Below are 16,873 nucleotides of genomic sequence, written 5' to 3'. Positions count from 1 at the left end.
ATAGCCAGGGCTGTTACACAGAGAAACCTTCTCTCAACAAACAAACAAACAAATAAAACAAAAAGAAAGGAAGGAATAAAGGAAGAAAAAAAAAAGTTGTTTCTTATTTCTAGATAAGTTACTCAAATCAAAGAAACAGCAACAAAATAAACAAAACTCCCATAATCTTGCCAATTAATGAAACAAACTACAATATTCCACATAGGGTGTTATTAGAAGGTACATATTTCCCTTGCTGGGAGTAGAAAGCAGGGTTTTTTGGTTGGGTTTTTTTTTTTTCGGGGGGGATCGTCAGAAAATATGAGAATCCTGTTTTTGAGATGCCCAGATTTAAGTAAATGGGGAATATCTTGTGAAGATTTATGGGTCTGATGTGTGAGTGTGTGTGTGTGTGTGAGTGTGTGTGTGTGTGTGTGTGAGTGTGTGTGTGTGTGTGTGAGTGTGTGTGTTACAATGGTGGTATAGATATACAGATGTGGGGAAGCAAAGGCAAAGCCATAGAAAGGGGAACCGAGGCACCACACCAACACTTAACATTAGCGTTGTGGAGGAAGATGGTTTAAAAATGAAAGAAAAAAGAATGGCCTAAAAAAAAAAAAAGAATGGCCTAATAGAACAGAAGCAGAACCAACCCACACGACAGAAATTTCCATAGCTGTAGCCTGAGCTTCCAGAGGAAGCAAAAGGAATAAAATTTTCAGGACAGCTGATGATAGCATTCAAACTGGGAGCAGAAAGATGCCGAGGAGATCATTTGAGGAAGGAGAATATAAAGTACCAAAGCTTAATAGAGAAAACCAAATGTGAAAGACTCAGACGTCCAATCACAGACATCTTAGAAGTCACACCACGTGGTTGGCTACCAAATTAACCATCTTTAAACTTACCTTCACACACCACTTTCCATGATCCACAACAAACAGTGACTCCTTGGTATTCATAGAACTCAGTCACTATCCTCAAGCCAAAGGCTGTTCGCACATGGCTTTTGCCTGAATATTATCTTCTGTGCTACTAACCCTGCCACTTCAGTCCCTCTAACCACTGTGGCCATCCTCCTGTATGTGTGTGCAGTCCCTGCACCATTGCCGTTTAGCTTACGTCAGCGTCCTAAATCTTTTTCTTTCGGCCAATAATTGGAAACTGCTCCCTTCATTGTACTATTCTCCCGGGAGCATTTTCCCTCCTGCAGTGTGGTCCTGGAGGACCATTTCTGGTATCATTTACATGCTATCCAATATTAGAAGAGAAGAGCGCTGGCCGCTTTACACTCTATAACACACCTATGCTAAATTAACGTGTTTATCCATTGTCTGGCTCCTGCATTCAGACTCTAAACCTGTTGCATGCTTGGTAAGTAAATGCCAAAACAAGCTAGAGTCTGTTTGGAGGAAAGTCTGTTAGTTGCATTCAGTCTACCGTTTTGTTGTTTTTTGGGGGGTGGGAGTTGGGTGGGTTTGGGTTTTTTGTTTGTTTGTTTGTTTGTGACAGGGTTTCTCTGTGTAGCCTTGGCTGTCCTGGACTCACTTTGTACAGCAGGATGGCCTCGAACTCACAGAGATCCTCCTGCCTCTGCCTCCCTGAGTGCTGGGATTAAAAGCATGCACTGCTGCCACCACCACCGGGCTTCTGTCTATGTTTTAAATCTCCTTCTCAGACCCATTCTCCCCCTCTCCCAGTTTTTCTATCCGGTTTCCCTATCTACACCTTTTTTCGAAAGAAGCAGTGGTTTAAAATGAATCTTTCTTTATCATCCTGCTGTCAAAGGTGTAACTTAGTACATGTCCACACCAGTCCTTAAAATGTTTCCTAGCAGAACTTACTTTTCCCTGCTAATTCCACCATGATCCAAGTGTCAGGCTTTCGCAAATTTGTTATCCTTTCGGTACTCCTTAATTTTTTTTTTTTTTTAACACTTTGCTTTTATTTGTGTGTATGGGTGTGTCTTAGTTAGGGTTTCTATTGCTATGATGAAACGCCATGACTCAAAAGCAAGTGGAGGAGGAATGGGTTCCAAATCACTGGTCACAATTAAAGGAAGTCAGGAAAGGAACTCAAACAGGGCAGGATCCTAGAGGCAGGAACTGATGCAGAGATGATAGAAGAGTGCTGCTTACTGGTTTGTTCTCCTTGGCTTGTTCAGCCTGCTTTCTTATAAAACCCAGGACCACCAGTCCAGGATGGCACTACCCACCATAGGCTGGGCCCTCCCCCATCAATCACTAATTAATAAATTGCCCTTCACTTCTGCCTCCACTAAACACTATATTGTAGCATTTTTCAAGCATCTACTATGTGCCAGAAAAATTCACATTCATTTTCTTCTTGAGTACGAGACAGAATGATTCTCAAACCACAAGTTTTCTTCTGAAAATGACGCATGCTTCTTTTAATTGATTTGACATCATACAAGGCAGGGATTTTTTTTTAATATCTAGCCATGACAATATCCAGCATATATTAACTCCTAAATATATGTGTGTTACACCAAAAATCAACTATTGAACATATATATATGTCAATTATTTCTAACACAAAGTGTTTGGTTTTATATTCTTATTCACAGATAGTCTAATATATGAATGAAAATTGTTTTAGTGATCTATATTTTTATTGGGAAAATTCTTCTGTACTGTACTCTTTGTTTTGGTTTTTATTTTCCTTTTCAGCTTCATCTCTTGGAACAATTGTAAGCTGGCCAAATAACTTATACATGTTTGTTGTCATCTGTGTATGTGGTCTATGGATTTTGAGTCAAATATATTTAGACTTCTATCTTTATCCTTCTTGCCTGCATAATGGGGCTAAGACATGCTTATGAATATTAATGAGATGTCCTGGAAAATTTTAATCTTTTTATTATCAAACTTTCCAACTTGGTGAGAACAACTATACAACTTAAAAAAAAAAATAACAAGGGGCGGTTCCTTATCTTACTTTCTCATTAACCTTGCCCACACAGACATGTATCCACAGATCTTTACTGCCCTCAAGTCTTTACTAATAATCTCAGAAAATTATTGCCCCCCCCCAGTGGAGCATAATACTTGTATGTCTTTACTCATGTTGACTTCTCCTAGAATGTATTATGCTGTGCCTTTTGCTTGCCAGGCAAACTGTAATTGGTCCTTTCCTACTTTCTCCGGAGATACAGGGATTATCCCTTCTCTGTGCTACTGTGTCTATACAGGGGCATTTTAATATGTGTATTACTTATAATTGACTGTTACTTGGTGACCATATCATATCCAGTTGAGCTTCTCTAAGACAATGAGTCTTTTTTTTTTTTTTTTTTTTTTTTCTTAAGCCTTTTGAGCTGTGGCCTAGGGCAATGCTAAGAGATGGACACGATGAACCAGACTCGAACTTCACCAATCTCCCTCAGTATTTCAAAACTCTGGTATTTCTCACCATGGCTTGTCATTCACCCTGGAGTCAGAGCACTCTCGTCTAAATTGTAGCTGACTTTGTACCCATGAAATGGAAGTCATTACTTTCATACCAACTTGCGATGTCATTTGAAGAGTCAAACTTATATAACAGACATAAGTCACATATCACAATAAATATTCAAAGTAAATATTCAATAATCAGTGGTGAGGCAGTAGTCATGCTTCTACTAGACTGTTTTAGATGATCACTTTGCTGCTCTGCGAGTGATTTGTTGTGCTGAAGATGGAGTTTCCTGCTAAATAGTTAGACATGTTTATCACAAACACGTTCACCCTGATTCTTGCCCTTCCAAGCTTTCCTAATGTTTCCCAAAGCGATGTTATGGCTGAGTAATCACTTATGAAGATACCGAAGGCTTCCTTCTGGGCTCATCCCATCATGCCCTGCATTCCTTTTCACTTCAGTCAATCCTGGAAACCACAAGCCTTCTCTCATCACAGGAACTCTCACATCTCCATAGCGCTTTGAACAGACTCTAATCTGAAACAATCTTCCACTCCTCCCAAATCCTGCCAACCGCACGCTCTGGAATTCCAGATAACTCACTGACTTGATCTTTCTTCTTCCTTGTGAGTGTTTCCTTTGCTTTTCTGTCTGGGCTAAAGCTGGCTTGTACTTGTGAACCCCGCTTCCCTCTTTGAACTTCAGAAGGGGAGCATTTTTTCCTTCTTACATCTTATAAATCTAAAAGTGCTGTGATGCTCCTTGTTGGCATTTCCATATAACCAGTTCCCCTTTCCTTAAAAAAGGAGTCCCAGTTCTCCTAAAGGTCATGTCTTTTGACAGCCTCCAGGTGAAGTTTCTCTACCACCCGTTGAAATCATTGGTAGAACCTGAGGTCAATTGGTCCTCATTAGGTGAAAATTCAGAAGCTGCTCTGTGATACCGCCACGATTCCGCAACTGTTCTGAGCCTGGTGATTCTGTACCCATGTGGACTCCCCTGGTGGAACATCCTCTCCCTGTCTTTGTTCTTAGTTCCCTGACCTCCACCTGTCTGGTGATTTTATTCTCACCTCCCTCTTCCACCTGCTCCCAAGTCAGGTAGAAGATGCTCTCATTGCCTTGTCGGTAGATACTAATAACCTCATTTGGAAATGCCCTATTTGTGACCACCGCTCTTTGTTAATCTCCTTAATAACAAAACAAAGCAAAACCAAGAACAAAACAGTTCTCCATTTGCACTGGGAGATCAAGCCTGCCCATGTTCCCTGGCATCATTGCAGCTTCTCTTCCCCCCTTTACCCAGTAGAACAGATTCGAACTATCATACTTTTCACTAGCTCACATGTTCCCTGGACAATATTACTGCCAGTCTTTCATTGTCCTATTCATTGTGCTGCCTGGCAGCAGCTTCTTCACATTCTGCGCCTGACTCAGAGAAGCCTCGTGCAACTTGACAAGACATGCAACAGAGTTGATCTGTTTTAGCTGAAATGCGTCACCCTCACATTGGTAGAGGAAGGCCATGGTGTACTCATCAAATCCCAGCACACATGGCCATTCAGCTGACCTCTCCTTACTTCAAGGGAGCACTCTCTCAAGTCCTAACCTTTCTGCTCTCATCTCAACATCTTTCATACACTTCTCTCTATTTTCTACCCAATCACCTTACCTCCGATTGCCCTGCTAATACATTTGCAATAAAACAGCATCCATATTTCCTAACTAGGGCATCTCTACCAAGGACTTTGCACTCCTTTTTTGTGATGGATTTCCTTCCTTACGCAATTCCAACTACACTTACTTCCCCAAGTGTCCACACTAGATCCCGTTCTATCTACCTTATTCAGCAATTTTGCCCCAATGGTTTTTGAGTCGTCAGTTATCTCTTATTTAGAAGAAACATGTCCTGAATTCCCACCACAAAACAAGCAAATCAAAGCTCTTTGCTTGGTTTCAGATCCCCATTTCACTACTGCTCTACGTCCCCAGCACCATGTCCGCCTGCATGCTGCCGTGCTTCCTGTGATGCTGATAACAGACTCTAAGGAGACCCAATTACAGATTTTTCATCATAAAAGTTGTTGCGCTCATGGTGTCTCTTCACAGCAATAAAACCCTAACTAAGACAATCACCTTCTCCTCTCAGCCAAAAGCAAAAGGCAAAGTCACTCCCCCTCCCCTCCCCCTCGTGACATCTGACATAGTTGACCATGGTTAGGAACATTTGTATTCTCAGCTTGTAAGATGTCTGTTTCCGCCCTGCTGCCATCTTATTTTCCTCTCACCTTTGGGGTTTTCTCTGTTAATCTCGTCTCAAGGCAACCAAACTGACTTGGTCAAAGCAGATTATTTCATAGCCATCCTTAAGACAAAAATCTATGGCATCCTGCTATTATTCAGAAAAACAGAAGCCCCTCCAGGGATTTTGAAGGTCTTAATTTGACTTGCTCATAGCTGAGTCACCAATGCTCTCTGATCACACTGCCCCATCCACCCAGCTGCTAGTTTTCTACGCATTTATTTCAGACACACTCATACCTCCAGGGCCTTGGCCGGTTGTGCTGCACTCTCTACCTATGAAGGAACTCCTCTAAATATTAGATTGACTGGCTCCCTACTGCATTCAGATTTTCTTCCAGATGTAAATGTATATAGCCTTTTCTCTACATGACAGTCACTATCTAATTCATTTAATCTGTTCTCCCCTATGGTGTTCAATATATGATGTGTTTATTCATTTATTCCCTCTTTCCCACATAAAATTAATGGTGCATGGGATTGGTTAGGGTACCTTTCATTTTTGCTTTTTCTTCTCTCTTTTCACTACAGTTTCCCTAGCAGATAGCGATACTCATTGCTCGATAAATATTTGCTGAATGAATAAATAAAATTCTTCCCTAGAATGTCAACACACCTATGATAAACATCTATATATGCATGTCTAAAAATCATTAAAAAAAAACCTTTATCCACTACATAAACCAAATCCCTAGCACAGTAAATTGAGAAAGTAGGCAAATGGGTTGGCCATAACCTTTTGCTGAGTGTCTTTCCTTTGTCCTAGCACGGAATTTATTGACTAATTCTTATAACCCTCTCCATTTCTCACAAAATGCAGGGTGGTTAAAGTTCAAAAATCAATAAAAACAAGAATACTCAGAGCAAAAAGGGGAAGAAAACAGAGATAATGAAGAGAAAATACCTTAAAGGAACTCATAAACGCAGTAGAACTATATTTGAGAAACAGGATTAAGCAGAGTTTGTAAGGAATTGTGTTAATGGACACCCCCCCCCCCCCCCCCCCCCCCCCGCCTCTGCTTGCCTTTTCTCCTCAATAGACTAATAATTAGTCTTCTTGAGGCCTGCCAGTACTCTACCATGCAGAACAAAGGACAAGCCTTTTGGCCTCAGTTTCAAGTTATCTGAGCCCAGATAAGGACAAACAGGATAAGCCCCAGGCAAAACTGTCAAGTGGAAAAACTTGTCTTATGCCTGGAAATTCCCCTTTCCCTGTCTCTTCCCCCTTGAGGGACTGTATTCCCACACCTTCATTTAGTAACCTAAATTTTTCCTTTATCAAAAAACCCAAAAGTAATGCCCCAATACTACTTACACTTATAGCCAGGCTACCATTTTTCGCTCACTTCACTTAATAATTAAAACTATATAGGCCTTTACTTTTTCAGACAGTTGATCAGAAAATACATTGTCTAGCAATAAAAAAGAATACACAATCTAACCCAGGAAAATCAGGAAACAACATTCTCAAACTATCTTTTTTTTTCTACAAATACTTAATTTCTTCAGGTAAAATGTCTGCCCTTATACCTCCAGGTATGGCATGGACAGTAGAATTTAAAAAATGATTACACTCAAGTCTTAGCTTGGTAAGCCAGTAAGTTCCCCTGGGCCTACCTACAGGAGCATATGACTCAAAGCCAGCTACATCACCAAAAGCTCCCACCGTAGCATGACAGAAAACTCAGGAATGCTACATCTTTGGAGCTCACTACCTGGACCATAGACAGCTCTATGGGAAAAAAAAAAAATCTCCCCTTTCCAGTAAATGTTTACTACTTATATAGCATTGTGGAGCTGGCTTCTTGAAGTCTTACAACTTTCTGAACTTCCTTACTCCTAAGTAGCTGTGTAAGGAGCATGGCCTGACTTCATGGTGGAAGGAGTGAAGACACACCTATCCTAGCAGAAAGAGCATGTATTGAGTGACACTGAAAACTCTCTGCCACCAAGGAGGAAAAAAAAAAAAAAAAGACTAGCGGTTTGCCAGTAATGCTGCTGAGTTCAAGTCTTTTGAAATGTTTGGGTGGGTCCTCGTTGTCTGTTATGTTTATGCAAAGTAGGTTAAAAAAATAAGGACATATCAAAGAGTGATAATTTAGCCCAGGAGCCTCACCTAGAGAGAGAACCTGCAAGACTCAAGTAAGGTCCTCAATTGGTCCTGCGGCTCCATCTCTTCTCTCTCTACCCTGAAGAAGAATTTGGGAAGGTGGAGTAACCCCACAGTTAGCTGGTTTATTTGGGGTTCCCTTCCAGCCTGCAGACTGGATCCAACCACAGCAGAGGGGTGTGTGTGTGTGTGTGTGTGTGTGTGTGTGTGTGTGTGTGTGTGTGTGTGTGTGTGTGTGTGTGTGTGTGTGTGTGTGTTCTGTTCCTCCGCCACCGCACGACCAGGAAGCACACCAGTGGGTAGGGAGACACGCCCCTCCGCATGTTTGTGTCCATGACCAGGGTGACGAGATGAGCGGAAGCCAGGGGCTGTGGAACCCGGAAACAGATCCCTTTGATTGCCGCTGCCGCTCAGAGGATAGCTCTTCTCCCTGGGGTTCTTCGCATCCTATCAGTCTGCCTTCTCTTATTACAATAATTTGTGCTCTCCCCTCGTTCTCCCGAAATAAAAATTACATCACATAGCACTTATCACACAACTTCAACAATTAGTGGTATCTTAACCGTAATAAGAGAGTTTTTACAAAGCAACTGTGAATTATCCATTATGCATTTCAAAGTGTTAACGAGGACTTGATATTAAACTGCAGGAAGAGACCTATGGAATTGCCCCCCAGCCCCACCCCCACCCCCCCAGCCCCACCCCCATTAGCTACACCTCCACAACCAACTAATAGTGTATGAGTTCTATGTTTTACTACGGATTTAATCTCCACTGATATTTTCTTGATATTATAAACTGGGCAAATACAAGGAATGTTGAAAGTAAAACTAACGACAATTTCTCTACAGTTTGTACTGTAGTGTGCATCTGGGGAAAATTTGGGACATACTAAAATTAGGTAAATAATACTTTTGGGGTTTTATGTCAAAATAAAGTAGGTTTCCGGCTAGGTGACTTCGTACACCTCCCTCTTACCCGTCTTTCCATGACTGTCTGTCTGGAACTTTCAGAAAACCAGGCCAATTACGTGAACTCTTTGGAGTCCTGGGCTCTGTATGTTAAATGCAGAGGTGCCAGCAAGCTTTGTGGAGGAGCAACAACAAAGAGCCCGCCCCCCGCCCCCATTGGATGATCTTCCACTTCCTGGAGAAGTCAGCTCCTATATTAGTTCTTCCCTCTTCACTCAAGGAACAAGTCTCCCCCTGGCTTCCATTGCAGATGGGGAAGGTGTTAAAATGTGTACCGCGGGATGGACTCACGCCATACCACAGATCCACTTAAGAGGTTTAATAGGGGAATACGGAGACCGTCTCCAGAGTCACATGTGCACATGTGGGGGGGGGGAGAGAAAGAGAGAGGGAGAGAGAGAGAGAGAGAGAGAGAGAGAGAGAGAGAGAGAGAGTGGGAGAGAGAGAGAGAGAGAGAGAGAGAGAGAGAGAGGAGAGGAGAGAGAGAGAGGAGAGAGAGAGAGGAGAGAGAGAGAGGAGAGAGAGAGAGAGAGAGAGAGAGAGGGAGAGAGAGAGGTAAAGAGGTAGAGGGAAGTACAGAGAGAGAGGGAGAGGGAGAGAGGGGGGGAGCACAAGAGAGCCATGTGGAGGGTCTATTCTTTTATATGGCCCTGGGCAGGGTCACGCCCCCGTGGCAGGTAAGCAGGGACATCACAGGTAGGCAGACTGTAGCAGAATCCTAACAGAAGGTGTGGCTATTGGTCTGGGGCTCCTTGGATTATTATTGTTAGAGACCTCAGAGGCTTATAACACATTCATTTAAAATCCCCCCAAAACTAATCCTCATTCCAATTAAATGACCCAGATCTTAGCACCTTCAACCTTTTTACTCTGTTGTTAATCTGGTGGATTCTCTTTACAAAAACAATACCTGACTACAGTAATAAATTAAACCAAATGGGGATACTTTTTTTAAAAATTGCTCTTGAGTGGGAGAGATGACTTGGAGGTTGTTCCTAGTATATCCTGCTCTTACACAGGGCCTGACCTCAGTTCCATTTACCAACATAGAATCACAGTTGAAGAACTTATGACCTCTTTGAGCCTCATTAGGCACATATGAGCACACAGGAGGAGAGGTGTAAATTCACATGCAGCACAAATTCACATACACATACATAAATAAAAGTAGAATATATATTTAAAATTTCCCTCAGGAAGGCAAGATGCTTTATAGGGTAAAGGCACTTGCTACCAAGCCTGAGAACCTCAATTCCATACCAGGGCCCATATGGTAGAAGCAAAGAACTGATTCCTGAAAGTTACCCTCTGACCTCCATGCACGTGCATGTGTGTGCGTGCACACACACACACACACACACACACACACACACACACACATGAGCAGACTTGAGTATGTACAAAATAAATAAGTGTAATTACACCTAAATATTTAATTGCTTTGTTCGCTCATTTAATTCCCTCTCTACACAAACACATGCTTACACACACATGTACACAATGATCCACTACCAAACACCATCTTATGCATTGCTTGGGTGTCCTTTTTCTCAATTAACAGTGTGTTATTGCTACCCAGAAATCTGTAGAAATTAATTGTATTTTTCTCATAAAAGCTAAATGAGAAACAGATATCCCTCACCTGCACTCACATTAAATTTGCCCTATAATAGTCTGCATCCCAAGGCAGGTGTTTCCCCTCTGCTGTCTGCTTGGCCTCTGCTTCACCTGTGTGTCACCATTTCTCTTCTAGCCTGCATCTCCCATGGTAGCACCGAGATGCCTAGATACAATTTAGAAGCACAATCCTTTCTCTGTGACATTATAATCACAGAATCATCTACTTAGGATGATTAAGGGGTGCCAACCTAGTTTTAGAGATACATCAAATGTTGAGTTTAAAATGTAAGGAATCTGTGTTTAATAAAAGCAATGCTCTTACAATGTGCCTACGTCTATTGCTTTTGTCTCTGATCATGGAAAATTCTCTGTAAGTGACTATAGCTCTAATTTATTCTTTTTAGAGGCTGCATGATATTCCAGGGTGTGGGATTTTGTTGGTGGGGTTGTTTGTCTTTCTCTGAGGACTTCATGACTTGTAAGAATACCTTTACAAAGATGAACCTTTCTGGGCCTTATAATCCCAGCACTTAGGAGGCATAGGCTCAGGACTCACCCTTGACTTCTAGGCTATCCTGGTCTACACAGTGAATTCTAGGTCAGCCTGGTCTACAAGAAACCCTGTCATAGTAAGGAACAAAATGAAACAACAACAAAAATTGACACAAAATTGATTTTTCTAAAGTTGGGATTACTAGGAGAAAAAGAATACAAATTCAAACTTTCAATGTGTTGTCAGATTATTTTCCAAAATGTTTATAACAACACACATTGTTATTGTAAATATACAGATGTATCACTTTATGTAAATACTTATGTACAATAGCTAATGCATTTTGAACTTTCTTTTAAAAATATTAATTTATTATGTATACAATACATGACAGAAGAGGACATTAGATCATATTATAGATGGTTGTGAGCCACCATGTGGTTGCTATGCATTGAACTCAGGATCTCTGGAAGAGCAGTCAGTGCTCTTAACCTCTGAGCCATCTCTCCAGCCCACATTTTGAACTTTCTAATGTGCTGTATCTAAAATCATATTTTCATTTTCATTTTCTTTGGAACTTAAAAACACTCTTTTGCTGTTGTCATTGTTTTTGTTCTTATTGTTTTTGTTATTGTTTTGTTTTGTTTTGAGACATGGTATCTTTGTGTAATTGTGGCTGTCCTAGAACTCAAGTTGTAGACCAGGCTGGCCTCGAACTCAGAGATCCACCGCCTGCCTCTGACTCTATACATTTACAATAACAATGTTTGCTGTTAAAAACATTTGGGAAAATAACCTGACAACGTAATAAAAATTTGAATTTGTCCTGGGATCAAAGGTGTGTGCCACCACTGCCTAGCCAAAACACCCATTCTTAGATGTACAAAATGCAGACTGTTTCTATTGGCCCTGGAGAGTGAACTCACATTCTTGCACATGCTAAGCAAGTGCTCTACCAGTGAGCTAAATCCCAAGCCCTGTTGTTTTCATTGTTCTTAAATTTAATATATGTAATATATAAATTTATAATGTATTTATATAATGGCTCAGTTTTCTCAGGGGAGCTGGCAATGGATATGCAAACACTCAACAGTTATAAGCCACTCCACATAGGTGCTGGGAAAGGAATTCAGATTGTCTGGAAGATAATCAGATGCTACCATGTCTGAGGTACATCTCCAGCCCCCTCTACTATATATTTTAAATATTTACAAGTAGTGGAGAAAGGGGCTTAAGTCTTACTTTCCTTTAAAGGAAAAAAAAAAATGCCTCTGTAAAGGTTTTTAGACCTGTGAACAGCTACTTGGTATTTTATGATTTTATTTCACTCCAATTCTCCTTAAAAAAAATTTTTTTTTTAATCTGGTTAGCACATCCATTCTTCCGAGGGTTACATGAGCTGTGTCAGTTAGATTGACGGGAGAGAGCTATGTGATGCAGAAGCTGGAGGGGAAATACAGAGAGGGGTGGCACTCCTCGAAAAGGGGGCTGGGAATGGAGAGCGGAAGTGGGTTCACGGACTTGTCAGTGCAGGGGGCTCCCCTAGCACAGCTGCCTTCCATGACCTTCCCTTCTCAGTCCCGTTCTCCACAGTTATTTATTGAGTTTGAACCAGGCCATGGACAGCTAGGCCATGGGGATTAGATTAAGACATAGATAAATCTTGCCGTTTGGAAAATTCAAGTGCTCTTAGGGAAAAAAAAAAAAGATACAAAAGAAAGAAATTACAGCATAATAAGGACAGTGCTGTAATTGAATAAGAAAGTTCTTTGGGAACAAAATAAAAGGAACATTCGAGAGCCCGGTATCTATTAAAGACTCAAAAGACGTTGAAACAAAGCATAAATAAATGAGTAAACTAATTAAAACCCTTCAAAATTTAGAAAGCCTTTACATACACATACACACTGGGGGTCAGACAACACACACACACACACACACACAAACAAACACACACACACGCACACAGGAACATTTCAGCTGAAATTTTTAAAAGCTTTAATTTTTAAACATTTCTGCTTTATAGGAATGCAAGAGGAGGGGCTCCTCACAAGAGAAGGTGATGTAAATTCGGAGACTAGATAGAACCTAAGAACCGAGGTTGGCTCAGTGGACTACATCACTAAGGATCACTGAAAGCCACTGAAAGGATTGTGGGTTTTACCTTGTAACTTGGGAGTAGCCCCTAGAAAGTGTGAACGAGGAAAGCAATGCCAGGTTTACCTTTGTTGAAGTTCTCTCATCTGTGCTGTAGAGGTGAGCCTGGCCAGGAGGGAAGAGGCAAAGAGAAGTGATGAAGCTATTACTGCCAGGGTCCTTCCGGTTGATGCTAAAAGGGCCTGCACCTGGCTCATAGGAGCGAGGCGCACCTAGCATGTTTGCGAGGGGGAATCAATGGGTCTGGCGGGATGCAAAGGCTAGCAAATAGGAAGGGGAAAGTTAAACGTCGTTAAATGCCGATTTTTCTTGTTTAAACAAAGAGAGCATCAATCAGGACTATTAGAAACGCATCTTAAAGAGAGGACTCCAACTACAGGACTACTAACAGCTTGGAATAGGGACAAAAGCGGCTGGGAGGAGAGGAGCCTGTTAAGAAAGTGGATGCTAAGAGGGTGTTTTCCATAAACGCAGATGTTTCTCTAGTCGCCCCGCTGCAGCTTTGTTGACGCACCGCAGGAGTTGGCAGGGTGACTTCTGCCATCTGACAAGGATCAGGGCAGAGCTGTGGCACTGTGGCACAACAGACCAGAGCCTACACACACCCTCTCCCTGCTTCTCCCACCTCCCCGGATCCTCTGATTAATGAAGGGAAATTTTCTTTACAGTTTCCCCTCAGATATAGAATGTCCCCAATGCTCAATCCACAACCTGGCCGGTGAAACATTTGCACTGGCAAATGTGTGACTGAACCACAAGATCTTCAGGGAAATTAAAGTTTAAGTGACAAGGCCCTAGATATGGTCATGAGAAGCCTTCTCATTGTTATTTACTTTAACATAAATAAATCAGCATAAGTGGACATTTAAATGCAATACATTTTCTAATAATTATTGAGGACTTTATATGAGCCTGGCATAAGACAGTGTCATCTTATTTAATGCTCCTAACAGCCATACAAGTTGGATATTTTTATTCCTGGCTAGTGAAAGTAGCATAGCAGAAGTCAATTTCATTTTTGTTTCCTTCCTTATTTTAAGCCTTGAAGAATTTTCCTCTGAGCAACTTCTATTTGATTTTCATTGATAAATGTTTCTTGGCTGCATATAACTATGAATGCTAAAATTGCTCTTTGTGTCTTATTACTCTAGCTAAATGTTTGGCATCCTTCTGATTTTATGATTTACATTCATTTATTCTCACCTCCTACTTTTCACTATTGTATGAGAAACAGAGCAGCTGATTTTTGCTTTAACACAATGGCTAATTGCCTGAATTCCTTGTTGACACGTATGAAATCACAACATGTTGGTTCCTTCAACCAGCAAGTCAACTCAAAGAGACACCAGGCCCTTGGACACACCACTCACCATTGAGTGGAATGCAATATGTAAAGCTGGCTTTAAATTTTTCTTATGCCTCCTAAGTTTTCCCTAGACAGGTGAATCTCTCCTGCAAAGCTCACTTCATCTCCATTTCCTATGGTGATTTAAATACTGTTGCCGCTAATTATAACCAAGAAAAAAGGTTAGTACCAGCTATGCTAGCACCTGAAAATTATCAGGCACTGAAAAGTGAGCTTGAAATGAATTGATCAAAAGTAATCTGGCATTGCATTGATAAAAGAGAGGTTGGTGGCATTACAGCATTTCTCTGTTACTTGGTTTAAGGAAAAATCCTGTTGTATTAGGCTTGTTTTAATTTACCAACACTTGTAAAATAGGAATCATCTCTTCTACTCTACCAGTGGGTCCAAATTCTCTAGAAACTGACAAAATGAATATATATATTACAAGAGGATTGATTAGACCCATCTACACAGCAAAGTTGGAGCAGCTTAACAGTAGCTGTCTCACACTGGTGAGGCCCAAAACCCAGTAATTACACACTCTAGAAGGTTGATAATTCAGTAGTCTCAATCTAGACCCAAGGGCCTAAGACTCCTGGCAAGCTGCTGGTGTTCAGTGCTTCAGCCCAAAGAATCTAACGTCAGTGAAGGAACAGCAGCAAACAGAAACAGGAACTCACCATCACAACAAGGGAGCTTTCTTTCTTCCCTGCTCTTTTGTTTTGTTTTGGTTTGGGTTTGGTTTTGGTTTTATTTTTTGAGGCAAGGTCTCCCTGTGTAACCCTGGCTGTCCTGGACCCGCTCTGTAGACCAGATTGGCCTCGAACTTAACACAGATCCACCTGCCTCTCCCTCCCGAGTGCTGGCATTAAAGATGTGTGCCACCACACCCGCTGGACTCTTCCGCTCTTGCACTCTTCCGTTTTTTCATGGGGCTGCTATCACAGGTACTGCCCACAATTAGGGTAAGTCATCCTACACCAATTAAGGCACTCAACACAATCTTCCTACCCACAGGCATGTTCCCAGGCCAACCTGAGGAGAAGCATTCCTCATCCTCACCCAGGAGGCTCATTTTCTCAGGTGTTCCAAGTCCTGTCAAGGTAACAGTTACGACTAGCACCGATACCCAGCATGGGATTTGGGTGAGACTGAAATCCTCGGCTCCAACAAGACTTTGAAAGTGAAGCTTGTGTGAGTCGTTGCTTCCGTAACAGTACAGAATGAAACACACCTGTTGAGGTAAAGTCACATCCCTGAGTGGCCTGTCAGGACATTCAATTACAATGACTTACGGGTGGATACCTGACACAAAAGGTCCCAATGGTAGGTATCCAGGGACATCAGCTCAAGAGACAAGGACCGAGGCACATTTGATGTTACGATGTTACTAAGCTAAATACTTACTACATATCATCTTGGCCCACTTAATCATTGCCTGCCAGTGATTTGAAGGACACAGAGAAAATAAAGTTGATAGCTGACCTGTGGTAGCTTTCCGATTACATACTTGGACCATGTAGATGCAAACATACCTGGGTGCCAATGCCCTAAATATTTGCACATGCACAGATCAGTGAACTCATTCCATGCTTAAGCTCCACGAGTTTCTGACCTTTGTATAGCCAGGGACCCTAAATGCATAATAATGCAGTGATTCTGTAAGCTTTGATCCAAAGGACATACTTGAACTGGGAATATTTGAATGTGAAATGGGAGGAGGTAGAGGAAGCGTCTTCCGGCTGTGGTTCAGAGGATAGTGTTATTGCCTGATTGCAAATACGTGAGTGAACTTCGAGAGACTATTTGCGAACACTTCCAAGTATGAAAAATTGGTGCTTTGTTAGTGTTAAAAATAACTCAGAATTTGTGTGTAGTCAGCAGTGTGTATTATGCTTCCTACACCACTCGAGACTGGCAGCTTCGTGTTAATAGATCAGCCATGCCCTGCCATTGCTCCTAGGCTATAACTTTTACTTTAAAGAGCATTTTGTGGCAAAAATCCAAACCCTCTCACAGCAAAACCTGAAGACTAATGGAGTCATTGTGATTTAAAACTGTAAAGCACAATCTCTCTGTCAATGGAGAAAATAAGTACCATAACCACAAATATTTATAGTTTCTTAACTCCTCTTTGAAGAATATTGTTGTGTTTTAGTTCATTATTTAATGAAAAGGCATGGGCAATGTTGTACAGGAGTGGCTGAGAGGCTAAGAGTATTGGATAGAATACTTGGGTTCAAGATTTGGTCATAGCACCTACTACCTAGGCAACTGGGGCAAGTCACGTGACATCTTGTCAAGGGCTGTGCTCTGATAGGATGTTAGATGAGATGATCCTTCTAGAATGTTCTCTCTGTGTCTGGGCAACAGAAAGAATTCAATATGTTGTGTAGCTGCTGCTATTATTTTATTAGTAATAATAGTGGTAAGGCGAGGCACTATTACAGCTTCTATCCTATTAACTGTTCTATTTAT

This window comes from Acomys russatus, chromosome 12, assembly GCF_903995435.1.
Source record: "Acomys russatus chromosome 12, mAcoRus1.1, whole genome shotgun sequence".
NCBI lineage: Eukaryota > Metazoa > Chordata > Mammalia > Rodentia > Muridae > Acomys > Acomys russatus.
The sequence above is the reverse complement of the archived record's forward strand: the minus strand, read 5'-3'. Positions refer to the sequence as shown.